General features: G+C 38.6%; 1 protein-coding gene across 5 annotated transcripts in view; it reads right to left on the reverse strand.

Annotated features, from left to right (window-relative positions):
* The window catches only part of VTCN1 (V-set domain containing T cell activation inhibitor 1), a 110,357-nt gene that overhangs the window by 46,129 nt on the left and 49,587 nt on the right, over positions 1-14,641 (reverse strand). The window contains exon 2 of one of the 5 annotated variants that reach the window (XM_074188549.1): positions 2,111-2,202. The exons of the other annotated variants lie outside the window; for them this stretch is intronic. The gene's annotated coding sequence lies outside the window, so the exon portion shown is untranslated. The remainder of the gene's footprint in view (positions 1-2,110; positions 2,203-14,641) is intronic. 5 annotated transcript variants of the gene reach the window in all.

Here is a 14,641-nt window from a genome sequence, read left to right on the forward strand (position 1 = left end):
TTGACGGATCAGAAAAAGCTTTAGGGAGGAAGTGGAAGAGAAAATAGTTGCTGGCACACACACACACACACACACACATATACACAAACACAGTCACTTTATAAAACACTTAAAATTTACTCCTTGTACCAACCCTATTGATATCTCCAGTTTATGGATTAGATGAAGAGAAGGTACTTGATTTGCAACATCACATAGCTAGTATCTGGGGCAGCACTCAAACTCATGTTTTTCTGACTTTTAAGGCCAACCCTTTACCTTTTAGGTCACCCAATTGCCTAGATGACACAATTGAAAGAATAACTAATAAGCCTCTTTGACTGAAGTCCAGAGTCAGGGATTCAATAAACATTTATGAGCGTTCACATCACATCCCTGGCAGAAATCCACATGTGATATTTTTACAGCATTCCCCTAATCTATTAATCCTGTCACAGGAAAATTAAATTACGATCCCATGACCTGTTCTTAGTAACCCATGCTGGCTTCTGGATAGCACTTTCTAAATTCTCAAACTCGCTAATAATACATCCTAGACTTTTGCCTGGGAATGACCTGAAATTCACAGATTCTCCTTGGTGACTACACCATGCGGCCCAGCTTTCCCACACTTGATCTAACAGAACCAAGCTGATGCCCATTGGGGCATTTTTGTACCAATCTGGGTCCCTTAAGCCCATGTCTTGTACCCTGGATATCCCATACCTCTTGAAACCATATTTCTGACCCCTAAGCACATGTTGCTACTTCTGTCCTTATTTCCCTTTTCCTATTTTATCCTCTATCCCTGGGCAGCACTTTATAGATGCCTCTCAAGAGGGACTTCCAGGAACATCATTTTGCATATTCCTCTCATATCTCCCAGGTTTTTTATGCAAGAGAGACTTGATTACCTGGTCACCTTGTCTCCGGTCAAAAATCAGAACAATATTGACTCAAGTCCAGATTTCAGGCCTCTACTCTTTGCCAAAATTTTTCAAACATCATTAATTCCCAGTGATAAAAATAGTGAATCTCCTTCCTGGGGTATGATTTGTCCAGAACACAAGACTTAAACTTATTGAGAGTTCTTAGGTGTTGTCTTATTATCTCTTCACCTCTCTGATTCTGCCATCCTCAAATGAAAGGGAATATAAGAATACAATGTAAAGTGCTCTTCAAACCTTAGAGCACCACATAAATATTGTCTACCATTCTTCATCATTATCAGTAACTATATTTTTTGCTGCCTCAAAACAATCATACTTAGAGGGTTCTACTTTTGTCACTTTTTTTTAAATGAATATTCTCAGAGTGGAATAATCAGAATTAAGAAAATAATATGCACAATGACTTCAACAATATCAACAGAAGGACAAAACAATTCCCCATACTAAACTCTAATTATGATGATCAAGCTTGATCTTGAAGAAAGGTTGAAAAAATGTATCTCACTTTTTTTGCAGATTTGGAAGACTATGGGTGAGTAACATTGCATATACTAGGAGAAATGTTTGATATGTTGGTTAGTTTTGTTGAAATGCTCCCCCCCGCCTTCTCTTTTAAAATCTCTGTTATAGGGGAGATATATTTAGGAAATAAAGTTCATGTAAAAACAAAAAATAGCAATACAAATGAGATTTTTTTTAAATGATTATTTTTGATCCATGTTTGATGCTAGACTGAATACTGAGCTCTTTGTCTTTGTGTTTATGGTTCCATCTTTTCCTCATCTTTTTGCCTATCTTTCATAAACTAGGCATAACTAAAAATTATTAGTATCCTAAAAGTTCAAAACTTTTCTCTCTGTTTATACATGGAGAAAAAGATTTAAAAATAAATTCAACCAATAAATGTAAATTATCTGAATTGACTATTAAATCAATATAATGGATAAGATAAGGGCTTAAGGGACCCAGATTGGAACAAAATGCCCCAGTGGGCATCAGCTTGGTTCTGTTGGATCAGTACAGGAGAAGTGGGCCGCATGGTATAGTCACCATGGAGAACCTGTGAGTTTCAGGTCATTCATTCCCAGGAAAAAGGGACAGAAGGAGAAAGGAAGAACCTCTAAACTTTCTGTTAACCTGGATGGAGAACAGGACGAACTGCCCAGAAAAAAGGAGCCAACCTCACATGGAGAGGCCAAACAGGCAACAGGGGCGGCCGTCTCTGCTCTTGGCTGGAACTTTACCTGGAGCGTTTTCATGAATTGTGGGAACTCTGGGTAGAGAAAGAGAACCAACTGTTAGAGATTTTCTTGATTTTCTTAAAATTCAGGTGTGAATCCTTTCTGTGTTTATTATCATGTTAAGTCTGTATTCTGTTTGCTCTTTTCATTGACCTGAATGCTTAGAGAGGAGCTAAGGGCCCAGCTGAAGTTAAACAATCTGAAACAGAAATTCAAGTGTATTTATCTATATAAATATATATGTAATATATTGATATATGTATTTATATGTTTTTATGTATTTAAATTTACAATTTTGAAAATTACATTCCTACTATGAACACAGTTAAAAGAGGTATTTTACAATTACAAAGTATATCCATAAGATAATACTCAGAACAATATTGTTCTCCTGGGTAAAATTATTTACTCTTCAAAGACCCTTATTCCTTTGCATGGTCATCTAGCTTTATTTTGTTAACAGTTTTATTGTTCTTATTTTCTGTGATCCTTTTTTGAAATGAAGTACTTTTTGTATTTTCTTGATGCCATTATAACAACCTTAACTAGCATTTACACAACTCTTTAAGGTTTGCAAAGCACACTATAGATATTATCTCATTTGATCCCCATAACAATTCTTGGAGAAATTTTATTATGATTATGATTATGATTATGATTATGATTATTCCTACTTAACAGATGAAGAAACTGAGGTAGATGGAATTTAAGTAACTTACCCAGGGTATAAGATCTAGTTTGTATCTGAGACTAAATCTGAACTTAAATGTTTATATCTCTAAGTATAGTACTCTATCTATTGAGTCATCTTACATTTACTTATATAAATACATATACCTCCTATCTATCAATACATATATGCATACATATATTGTTATATAATGTATATATATTTTATATGCATAGAGTGCTAAGTACAGAATGCATAGAAACTCTGTTTTACTTTTAATGCCTATGATTTATTTTCTCATCTTTTTATTTTTTTTCTGAGCTGTCTAGAACTAAGAGTTACTAGGGTTAAGAATTAAAAAGGATGAAGAGAGTAGGATGAATTGCCTTTGGAAAATTGTGTCATAATTACCAATGACCCCAAACTTTTCTCTGAAACAAAAAAAAAACTCATTTAAAAATATATTCTGCATTTAATGAGAGATCTCCACATTTTAAAAAGCCTAATTTTTTTGGCACCAGTATTTTTACCTTGACCTTTTGTGACTATGAATCATAGAATGGGGCACTCTCTAAATTTGCAGTTTATACAGAGGACAATGGAGAGACATATGGTGGACAAAAATAGGCTATGGTATAAAATCAGTGATCACTTGGATATCAGAAGTGGTAACAAAGACAGCAACCACGAGATGTATGACCAGAAGAGAAAGTTGCTGGTCATGGAGCTGGAACAATAGGCATGATATGAGCAGCCAGTATATGCTATACCAGATCCCTAAATGTGTGGGGTACATGCCTAGTAATGGTTTTGCTGAATCAAAGGGTATTCACAGTTCAGTGATTTAGGGTTATGGTTTTAGTTGAGTCACAGGAAATGACAAAAAGAATGGGTTCAGAAAAACTTAGGAAGATTTTTATGAAATCATGAAATGAACAGATTCAGGAAAACATTTCTGCAATTGCTACAACATTGTAAAAGAAAATAACTTTGGGGGCGGCTAGGTGGTACAGTGGATAGAGCACTGGCCTTGGAGTCAGGAGTACCTGAGTTCAAATCTGGTCTCAAATACTTAATAATTACCTAGCTGTGTGGCCTTGGGCAAGCCACTCAACCCCATTGCCTTGCAAAATCTTAGAAAGAAAGAAAGAAAGAAAGAAAGAAAGAAAGAAAGAAAGAAAGAAAGAAAGAAAGAAAGAAAGAAAGAGAAAGAAAGAGAAAGAAAGAAGAAAGAAAGAAAGAAAGAAAGAAAGAAAGAAAGAGAAAGAAAGAAAGAAAGAAAAGAAAGAAAGAAAGAAAGAAAGAAAGAAAGAAAGAAAGAAAATAACTTTGAAAGACCAGAGAACTGATCAATGCAATGAGCAGCCATGATTTCAGAGGACTGCTGATAAACCACGCTACCCACCCCCTTTCAAGAGGGAATAGACTCAGTGAATAGAATGAGACAGACATTTTAGGACATGGCCACTGTAAGAATTTGTGTCATATGACTATTTGTGTTTTTTTCCTAAAAGAGATTATTTTTGTAGGGGGAGAAATGTGGTAGAGTTTTATATATATATACTATGCCACCTTGAGATAGTGGCAGAAGGATTCTAGAGAAATCCAAGTTAATAAATATTCAATTGGGTTTGTCTGTTAAGGAAATATTTCTAAAGGGTTTGTGTGATGTGAGAGATATGAATGAGAGAAATATGAAACAAAAGCAGTTATTTCACAGAATCATAGATCTAGAGATAAAAGAAACCTCAGAGACCACCTAGTGAAACCTAATAATTTTTTCAGAAAAACAAAACAAAAATTAGGACCCACTGAGATTAAATGACCTGTCCAAGGTCATCCAGATAGCAAGTACTAGAAAGATTTGAGCCCAGTGCTTACTCCAAGATTGATCCTCTTTCCATCATGCCATACTTCTTTTAGTGACTCCACTGGGTTTGCAGCTTTGCCCTAGTGTACCAGAAGGTGAGAATCGGGGTGAAAATTCCCATTTGTTAAATGTAAAATGATACCTTTTATCAGTGCATGAAAGCTAATCTATTTTATTCTTAAACTCGTTTCTATTTATAACTCTCTCCCTGATTGCCCATAAAGCACGCATTAGTATCCCATCATCCTTGTGCGTATTGTTTTGGAAAAGTAGACAAAACAAGACAGACGTCAGTGCAAGGTTGATTACGAGGCCTCCCTAATCATATATGTCTCTCCCTTCCTTCAGCACATTCATGGCAAAGAGAAATGGATATGAAGATTCCCTCTCAGGGAGCATTTCTTAGTAACCCATACACAACAGATATTTTGTAAGGAAATCCAGTAACCAGAGGGTGAGGTATGAGGTGAGCCTCCTGCCTAAAACTTCCCCAGTGTTATATTATTGAAAGAACATTTGTTAGGCATTTGTCAGGGCCCGACGCTTAGGAGATGTTTAATAATTCTTGTTCCCTTCCTAGCCTTCTCCCCTCAGACTCCCCAGAGGCCATGATATCGGCAAGTTTGAACTCAAACCAATCGAAATTATGGAGCTCATTAGTTTCAAGGGGTTTGTTGACTGGAACAGAGTAAATTTGTTTTAAAATGCCTTATCTTGATGACTTGTCAGCCAGGAATCGGTTTCTCCTAGTTGGTGAGAATTAGATTCAAATTAGCCTTTGTACTCATTAGCTGAAGAGTAAAATTATCATTAAGGTAATCCAGATTTATATGAGAGAGAGAGAGAGAGAGAGAGAGAGAGAGAGAGAGAGAGAGAGAGAGACAGAGACAGAGAGAGACAGAGAGAGAGACAGAGAGACAGAGAGAGAGAGAGACAGAGACAGAGACAGAGACAGAGACAGAGAGAGAGACAGAGAGACAGAGAGACAGAGAGACAGAGACAGAGACAGAGAGAGACAGAGAGAGAGACAGAGAGACAGAGAGAGAGAGAGAGAGAGAGAGAGAGACAGAGAGACAGAGAGAGAGAGAGAGAGAGAGAGAGAGAGAGAGAGAGAGAAGCACTTTAGTAGATGTCCAGATAGTAGATGTCCAAATGATTTAAGTCCCTTCTCACTAACAGCAGGAAGCAGTGTGGGATGTAGATAACCACCCGACATCCCAGTTAAGACCTAGTCCAAGTCCTCCCTCTAATCTCTACTGACTTTGTGCCTCTGCCCTTTACCCCCCTCCTCAGTGCCCTAGGCATCTCTAGGTCACAGAGATGGTGCCAACCTGCATTGGTGGAATGAGTTTCCTAGGAATTCTCTATACCAGAACAATGCCAGTCCAGGCGCAGTATCCCTGTCCCAACTATCTCATACCTCAGCACCACATCAGACCCCAAATTGCATCTATTTTCTCTCTTTCCCAGCAGTGTACCCCAATAATGATCTCCCTTCCATTGTTCTTCAATCTGGAGCACTTGACCTTGCTTTTTTCTTCATGTTCCTGGTTCGCTTGACATTCCTCCATCTTCCTAATATCCAGTGTGACTACACCACCCCTCTTTCACTGATCCTGTTGTTTAGGCATAAAACTTATCTTTCCAGAACCATATTCTTGTTATGTATTCAACATGTCTCAGTAATACTTATTAGGTAAAATTGGTTTCATTTCTGCCATATATCTAGTCCATTACCCTGCCCACTCCCATAACCTCACTTATTTTCCACTTCCAGATATAATTTTTTTGCTCAAATGCATTGCCCAGAATGCATCTGGAACATCTTTCTTTTTGTCCCATTTTTTAACTTTCTCTTGGCGAAAGCAAGCAAGTAGTGTAGAATAAACAATGACTCCACAATTAGGGGAATGAGCTCAAATTCTACCCCTGATATGATGCATTGAGCAAGCCACTGGGTCTCAGTTTCCTCAACTATAGACTAGATAAATTTTGAGATTTCTTCCAGATGTAAATCTGTGATTCTATGATCTCTAAACTATTTATCATTCTAGGCATGTTAAAAATCTGCTACTAATTCAGGGAATTTCCAAGTCAAAAATGTCAATCTCCCCATAATGTTTGTTAACAAGTATTTCATCTCCACCCTCCCCCCAACATCAGAGGGTGGAAATGCGAAACTCAGAAAGCTAGTTGCCTCTACCCCTTTCTCATTAGTCTCCTACTGTGGTCTGATTAGATTTATTAAACATATTCTTGTCTCAACTCCCACCAGAAAAACTTCCCTCTTCTTCAGTTTGAATCATGTCAGCATGGATTAACTGTATGCTTTATTAATAATCATAGAAACATAGATGAATGAGCCCAAACTATGATAGAGACTAAAAGTTTGCAGTTCCTCCCAGATCTGCACAAGCCCAAAGTACTGTATAGACTCAGGAATCGTAGACACACAGATTTAGTCCTTCAATGCAGAGCTCCTTCTCCCACTGTTTTTTAAAATTTATTTTTATTAAAGATATTGAGTTTTACAATCCCCCCCCAGTCTTGCTTCCCTCACCCCCCCCCGCCACGAAAAGCACTCTGTCAGTCTTTACTTTGTTTCCATGTTGTACCTTGATCCAAATTGAGTGTGATGAGAGAGAAATCATATCTTTAAAGAGGAGAGGTCTAAGAGGTAACAAGATCAGACAATAAGATACCTGTTTTTTTCTAAATTAAAGGGAATAGTCCTTGAACTTTTTTTCAAACTCCACAACTCCTTATCTGGATACAGATGGCACTCTCCTTTGCAGACAGCCCAAAATTGTTCCTGATTGTTGCACTGATGGAATGAGTGAGTCCTTCAAGGTTGAACATCACCCCCAGGTTGCTGTTAGGGTGTACAGTGTTTTTCTGGTTCTGTTCATCTCACTCAGCATCAATTCATGCAAATCCCTCCAGGCTTCCCTTGAAATCCCATCCCTCCTGGTGTCTAATAGAACAATAGTGTTCCATGACATACATATACCACAGTTTGCTAAGCCATTCCCCAATTGAAGGACATTTACTTGATTTCCGATTCTTTGCCACCACACACAGGGCTGCTATAAATATTTTTGTACAAGTAATGTTTTTACCCTTTTTCATCATCTCTTCAGGGTATAGACCCAGTAAGTGGTATTGCTGGATCAAAGGGTACGCACATTTTTGTTGCCCTTTGGGCATAGTTCCAAATAGCTCTCCAGAAGGGTTGGATGAGTTCACAGCTCCACCAACAGTGTAATAGTGTCCCAGATTTCCCACAACCCTTCCAACAATGATCATTATCCTTCCTGGTCATATTGGCCAATCTGAGAGGTGTGAGGTGGTACCTCAGAGAAGCTTTAATTTGAATTTCTCTAATAATTAATGATTTAGAGCATTTTTTCATATGGCCATGGATTGCTTTGATCTCCTCATCTGTAAATTGCCTTTGCATATCCTTTGACCATTTGTCAATTGGGGAATGGCTTTTTGTTTTAAAAATATGACTCAGTTCTCTGTATATTTTAGAAATGAGTCCTTTGTCAGAATCATTAGTTGTAAAGATTGTTTCCCAATTTACTACATTTCTTTTGATCTTGGTTACATTGGTTTTATCTGTGCAAAAGCTTTTTAATTTAATGTAATCAAAATCATCTAATTGATTTTTGGTGATGTTCTCCAACTCTTCCTTAGTCATAAACTGCTCCCCTTTCCATAGATCTGACAGGTAAACTAGTCCTTGATCTTCTAATTTGCTTATAGTATTGTTTTTTATGTCTAAGTCCTGTAACCATTTGGATCTTATCTTGGTAAAGGGTGTGAGGTGTTGGCCTAATCTAAGTTTCTTCCATACTAACTTCCAATTTTCCCAGCAGTTTTTATCATCTTTCTCCCACTGCTGCAGAAAAGCATTGACCATTCATGGGGTCCTCACTATTGGGGTACCCTAGATCCTCCACCACTCCTAATTCTGCTACTTCTCAGCTTAGGACTCTCTAAAGCAACAAGTCCAATGGAAGTGGGCCTCATTCAAGTCTCTTGGGTCTATGCAGCAGCCAAGACCCCATGTTTTCCCCTCTTTGTCCTTGCTTTTCTTTCAAAGATGACATGCTGACTGCATCCTGCATCTCTTCCTCTTTGGGACTAATCTACTCTCACAGTTCTTAGCTCTTTCTCTTCTCAGCAATGTAGCCATCCCCAATAGCTCCCTCGGGATATAGGCATCCTCTCTCTTTTTTATAAAGAAACTTTATGAGTGGATCAACCCAAGTGAGACATGGAAATGATGCTCATGAGCTGGGAGCAGCAACACAAATCCTGCTACCCAGATATCTTCCATGTTGCCTACAAACATGCTCAGATTTCCCCTGCTCTCCTCCATCCCAGAATCCCAGAATATGAGGGTTGGAAAGGTGCTCTCTGGTCACCTATTCCATTTGCTATACAAAAGAAACTCCCATCATAATATACTCAACAAGTTATTCTCCAGCCTCTTTTTTAAAAGCTCTAAGGAGGGTGAACCCATCACCCTTTCCTGTACTTAGCATAGCATGTTTTACAGAGTGGATACCTTAAAAACATTAAGTTGAATTAAAACAGTTGTCAGAGGTCTATAAAGTGCAAGGGAAAGAGTGTGGTATAAATGGAGGACAGTCTCAGACAGGCAGGAAGACTTGGTTTGAGAGAAATGATTATTTCTCTCTTTAGGACCAAGGTTTTCCCCTTTTCTACTTTCTCATCCAGAAATCAATGACTGTGGGTAATCTTGGCAAAGACTTAGCCAGGCTAAGAGCTAGTCGGATAGTAAAAGAAATTCTAAATTTGGGCTAATGGGAGGATTGCTGCTCAATGTGTTCACTCAGACAGGTCTGGGAAAATGTGGATGTGTAAACTGATTATAGTCTCTGGCCAAGATTTGGGTGATTTTTCTCCCCCACCTTAAGATCCTCCTTGGAACCTACCTTTCACCATAATAATCATTCTCTCATTAATTATAATCAATTAGAGTTGATTGCTACCCTCAAGAGCACCTGCTCTTCCAAGGGCATATAAACTGTGAGACCACCACTATGAAGTGCCTTTGAGCTTCAAAAGTGCTCTGCCCCAACCTATTTTATTAAAATGCACATATTATTAATAAACTAGCTAATTATCCAGAAATTATGCCTCTCAAACTTTTTAAATACCACAGGTTTAGATCCTGCTTCTGACTAAGCAAGTCTCTTAATTTCCAGGGCCCTCAACACCTCTCTAAGACCATAGATTACAGTCAAGTTTCTACTAAGCAACATAATTATAGGCCTGGACTAGACACTGGGGAAAATATAAAAAAGAAAAAATGCCTCCCTTCTTAAAACAGTTGTAATGGAACCTTGGCCAGGGGAGGAAGTCCCAATGTGCACCACTTGTCCAGCCCTCTCTGGCTCCATTTTGTTTTGGTTCCAAAAAGTATCATTCCTGTTCCTCTGTGCTGCCTCAGACTGAAGTTGTTTCCTGACCCTGACACTCAGACCTGCTACTGCTTGCACCACTGACACTGCCAGGAGAAAGAGCACTTTGGCTTGCTTCAGTGGCTCAACTCAAATATCTCTCACCTCTCTCTCTCTCTCTCTCTCTCTCTCTCTCTCTCTCTCTCTCTCTTTTTAACAAGACGTTGGGGTTAGGTGACTGGCCCATGGCCACACAGCTAGGTAATTATTAAGTGTCCAAGGTTGGATTTGAACTCGGGTCCTCTTGACTCCAGAGCCAGCGCTCTATCCACTGGGCCACCTAGCTGCCCCTCTTCTCACCTCTCCCAAACCATCACTGAAGACCATGCCTTAATTGGGGAATGGGAGAAAAGGGTATGGGCTAAGAGTAGAGAAAAATATATTAAAATAATAAGATATACTAATCTAATCTCTAGTAATGTTTACTTTTACATCCTTTCTTTTATTACTAACATCTCCCTATGTCAATCATTAACCCTTTATTCTTCTCTCTCCACTTCTGATAAAAGTCAGCCTTCCCCCTTTCTCCCATATGTACTTGTTTCCTTTGGTTTTCTGGGCAGTCCCCTGACCCTGCCTTGTCAGGTGACCAGCGAGGTGACCAGTGTGCTTAGGATCCATCCATCAGACAAGTATAGTCTTTGCAGAGCATAGAAGTTACTATTTTCTTGTTTGCTCATATGGGTGAGCCCCAGTACCCCTAGTTTGGATCTGACATTTACTTTATAGCGTGGCTGATGATCTGGCACTGAACAGCTTGGATGAAGTCTTTCCTTTTTTTAGGAGAAAAGAAAAAAAAAGAGATCTTCTCTTAACAGTATTGCCCCAGGGAGGAAATTTCCATTTACTAGCTAAAAATGGTCAAAATTGAGCTTGAACTTTATCGTTTTCCATGTGTGAAACAAACACGATCATCTTTATATGGACTTTACACAGGGTTGTCTGACCTCAACAATCAGTGTTTTAAGATATCATCACAAATAATGGGAAAAATCACAGTTTTGGTAAAAAGAATTCGAGAAATGGGAGTGAGGAGACAAAGGCTTTAATCTTATTTGAATCTCTGACCAGATGTGGGACCTTCAGTAAGTCACTTCTGCTTTTTGGGGGGGCTACAGTTTCTTTATCTAAAAATAAATGAATTGTCAGGAAGTCAAAGACAAAGAGAAAGGTACCCTACAGGGAAAAAAAATAGGAGCATTTTTTTAATAGTAACAAAGAACTGGAAACATGGTAAATCTCATCATTTGGGAAATGGCTAAAACATGGTACATGGATATACATGTGCTATAAGAAATGATGACTATGGAGAGTTCCCAGAAGACTAGGATGAATTATATGAACTGATAACATACAAAAGCAAGCAGAACCAAGAAAAGAATAGATATCTAGCAGCGCAAGTTGTCATTTTTGCTTCTAGGAAGCTAGTATTGGTGATCTGTGACTAATTATTCCCCTTATCTGGCCTCTTTGTCTGGATGGTTCCACTCCTCCCTGGAGGCTGTCCAAGTCTATATCTTGCCACTGGACCCAGATGGCTGCACATTTGCACAGCCCCTTCTCACTTAAATCCAATTCTCCTGCAAGTCATAATATCATCTCATGATCCTCTTTGAGAATGAAAGACAAAAAGAGTCACTCTTTTCTGCTTTCTCTCTCTGTCCTCCCCTTGGGTATGACCTTCTCTCTAGTCACTCCCTTGGGCACTGCCCCGAAGGTCAAGTTTTCCCTTTAAGGAAGAAAATAATGGGAATGATGTCGATGGCAAGCCTGCCAGTAGGAGTTCGTGAGTGGCAGTACTTAGAAACCCAGCCTCTCAGAATTACCCCTAGAATCCTGAGAAGAAATAATAGGAAGATGATCACAAATCATTTCCCACCAGTTTTGGGAAACCATACAAATGTGAACCAACACTTCTCATTTGTATAACTGAACCCCCATGAGGAGAAAACAGTAGTTATTTAAAAACTCTCTCTCTCTCTCTCTCTCTCTCTCTCTCTCTCTCCTCCTTCAGGACCCTACCACCTGATACCTCTCCCTTTTCCACCATTGCACAAATTAGTCATTCACTGGTTAACCACCTTATTGCAAAGAGAAACAACAAAACAGAAGACAAAACAAACTCTTAAGAAATAGGGATTGGGAAATATGCTTATTTCTCTTGAGACAATGAGAATGAGGATGGGAAAATACAATTCATCAAGTCTATTCTCAATAGCATGAACAGCTCAGATTCCCACAGAACTCAACCAGAGCTTACCTTAGAGTCTGAGCTTTTCACTTTTTGTTGAAAATGAACAACAGTCCTGCACCTGGAGACTTAACCAGCTTGCCCCTCTCCTCCCTATAAAGGTGTTGCTTCTGAGTCTGTTCCTTAAGCCTGTTCCTACTTTCAGGAGACTTTTCCTCCCTACCTTAGGAGAGACAGAAGCTAGCCTTTCAGTCATAGTCTTCATAGATCTTGAGACTCACATAGATTCACATTCATAATTCTTACCTACCAATGTCCTGCTATAATGACTGTAATAACATAAACAGGATCAACAACCAAAATAACCCCTGAATCTGATATAGTTATAATGACCAAGTGTGGACTTGGAGAGGAGTGGATTTTGATACACTTGCCATCCTCAATTCACAAAGGTAAGGACTACAGGGATAGAATGTGATAAATGCTGTTCAGATAGTATTTGCAAATGTAATGTTTTGGTTCATTTTGTGAATTGCTTTTCTTTTTTAATGGTTAGATGAGTGGATGGATGAATAGAGATGAAGAAAGAGAAATGGAGAGAGGGAAAAATAGGGTTATATTTGGAAATCAGGATGATGTAATATGATAGATCACAATAAAAAATAAGATTTAAATTTATTAATGAATGGTTTGGAATTATATGTATCTTACATTTATATTTAATAGATAAATGATACAACAGGTTATTAACAGAAACTGGAAATGTTTGAGGGAATATTTTCAACCATTTGACATAGCCTCTGGGGGAAAATGATTCACTTCTTCCCTTGGTAGAGAATATTTTATTAAGCACATTTATATTTGAAGAACATATATTCTAAAATATTTATAGAACATTTTCAAATTCAAATTTCTGATTAGATACACACATATAAAGAGAAATACAAAAATGTATATCCATACACACACACACACATATATATGTATGAATGGATGAATCATCCCTTTGGGGACCACTTCCCAACTCTTACTGTCATTGGCAGGGCAGACCCCCAGAGAGGGTGACTGACTGCTACTCCCCATGGGTAGCAATGAATATAAAGGGAGAGGATAAAAGAGGGCAGAGAAACCCAGAAGTGTACTCTTTCCTGGTTCTCAGAGCTAGAAACTTCTCTTTCGAACAGCTCTCCAACAACAATATCTCTAGTCCAAGGAAATATGACTCATGCTAGGTTACTAATCACCTTCTGCCTCCTATTTCTACTTATGGCCTCAGGCGAGCCATGGGGCCAATTGTGGGCACAACCACCAGCTTTGGGAGAGCCCATTTTGTTAAAAACTACCTTCCTGTTCCTCCCCCCTGGGCACTGGATGGGTTTGCCAGAGTACTCCTGACTATGATGACTCTCTATTTCTATGCCCACATCACAAAAAAACAAAGACTAATAGTACTTAATCTTTTTTGTATGATACCATAATAAACACTGGCAAAGGACTTACAGAAATTGCAGGGAGGAGTGGAAATCACCATGAGGGTACATTGACTGGCTCCATCCAACTTCCCAGAAACCAAGACTTCTTGGCATGAATTCCTTCTGTTTATACAGAAGTAAAACACAAACTTGGGAGGAGGGCTGCTTTTTTCCATAGCTACCTTCTCTGAGCTCTGGGGTCATGGGAGGACTGGATAGGTCTTCTCATCCTCACTGCTCTGCCAGCAACAGAGGCTGCAGGGGCTAAAGAGGAAGGTGACCCAGTGACAGAATTCTGGTTCACAGATTCCTTATTCTGTTTCTGGCATCTTTCTTTCAGAACTTTCCACAGACAATCTCAGATAGCTTCACATAGTTCATGACTTTAGGAGCCAATAGAATTCTGGGGAAAGCATCTGAATATCTACAGTTGCCCTTTCCCTGGATTGGTTTATGTCTATAAAAAAACTACAAACCAAAAGAGCAAGAAAATTCTCCCAAAATATACCTGAGCTCTTTGTATCATGAGAGAGTCTCTGACTCAAAGACTATATATGAGATTACTCTAATTGCTAGCAAATTTTTAGATTATATTTGTAAATGAATGAGGTGTAAACATTTTGAAGGGAAATAGTAATTACCATGGGAGCTGCCCCGAATCCATCAAAAATGATAGTGCTAGAGTAACTTAATTTCCTTTTTTTGATGTGGTTATTAGATTGGTAAACCAAGAGTATTCTATAATCAGAGTTTACATGAATTTCAACAAGGCA

This window comes from Macrotis lagotis, chromosome 5 (assembly GCF_037893015.1).
Source record: "Macrotis lagotis isolate mMagLag1 chromosome 5, bilby.v1.9.chrom.fasta, whole genome shotgun sequence".
Classification (NCBI taxonomy): domain Eukaryota; kingdom Metazoa; phylum Chordata; class Mammalia; order Peramelemorphia; family Peramelidae; genus Macrotis; species Macrotis lagotis.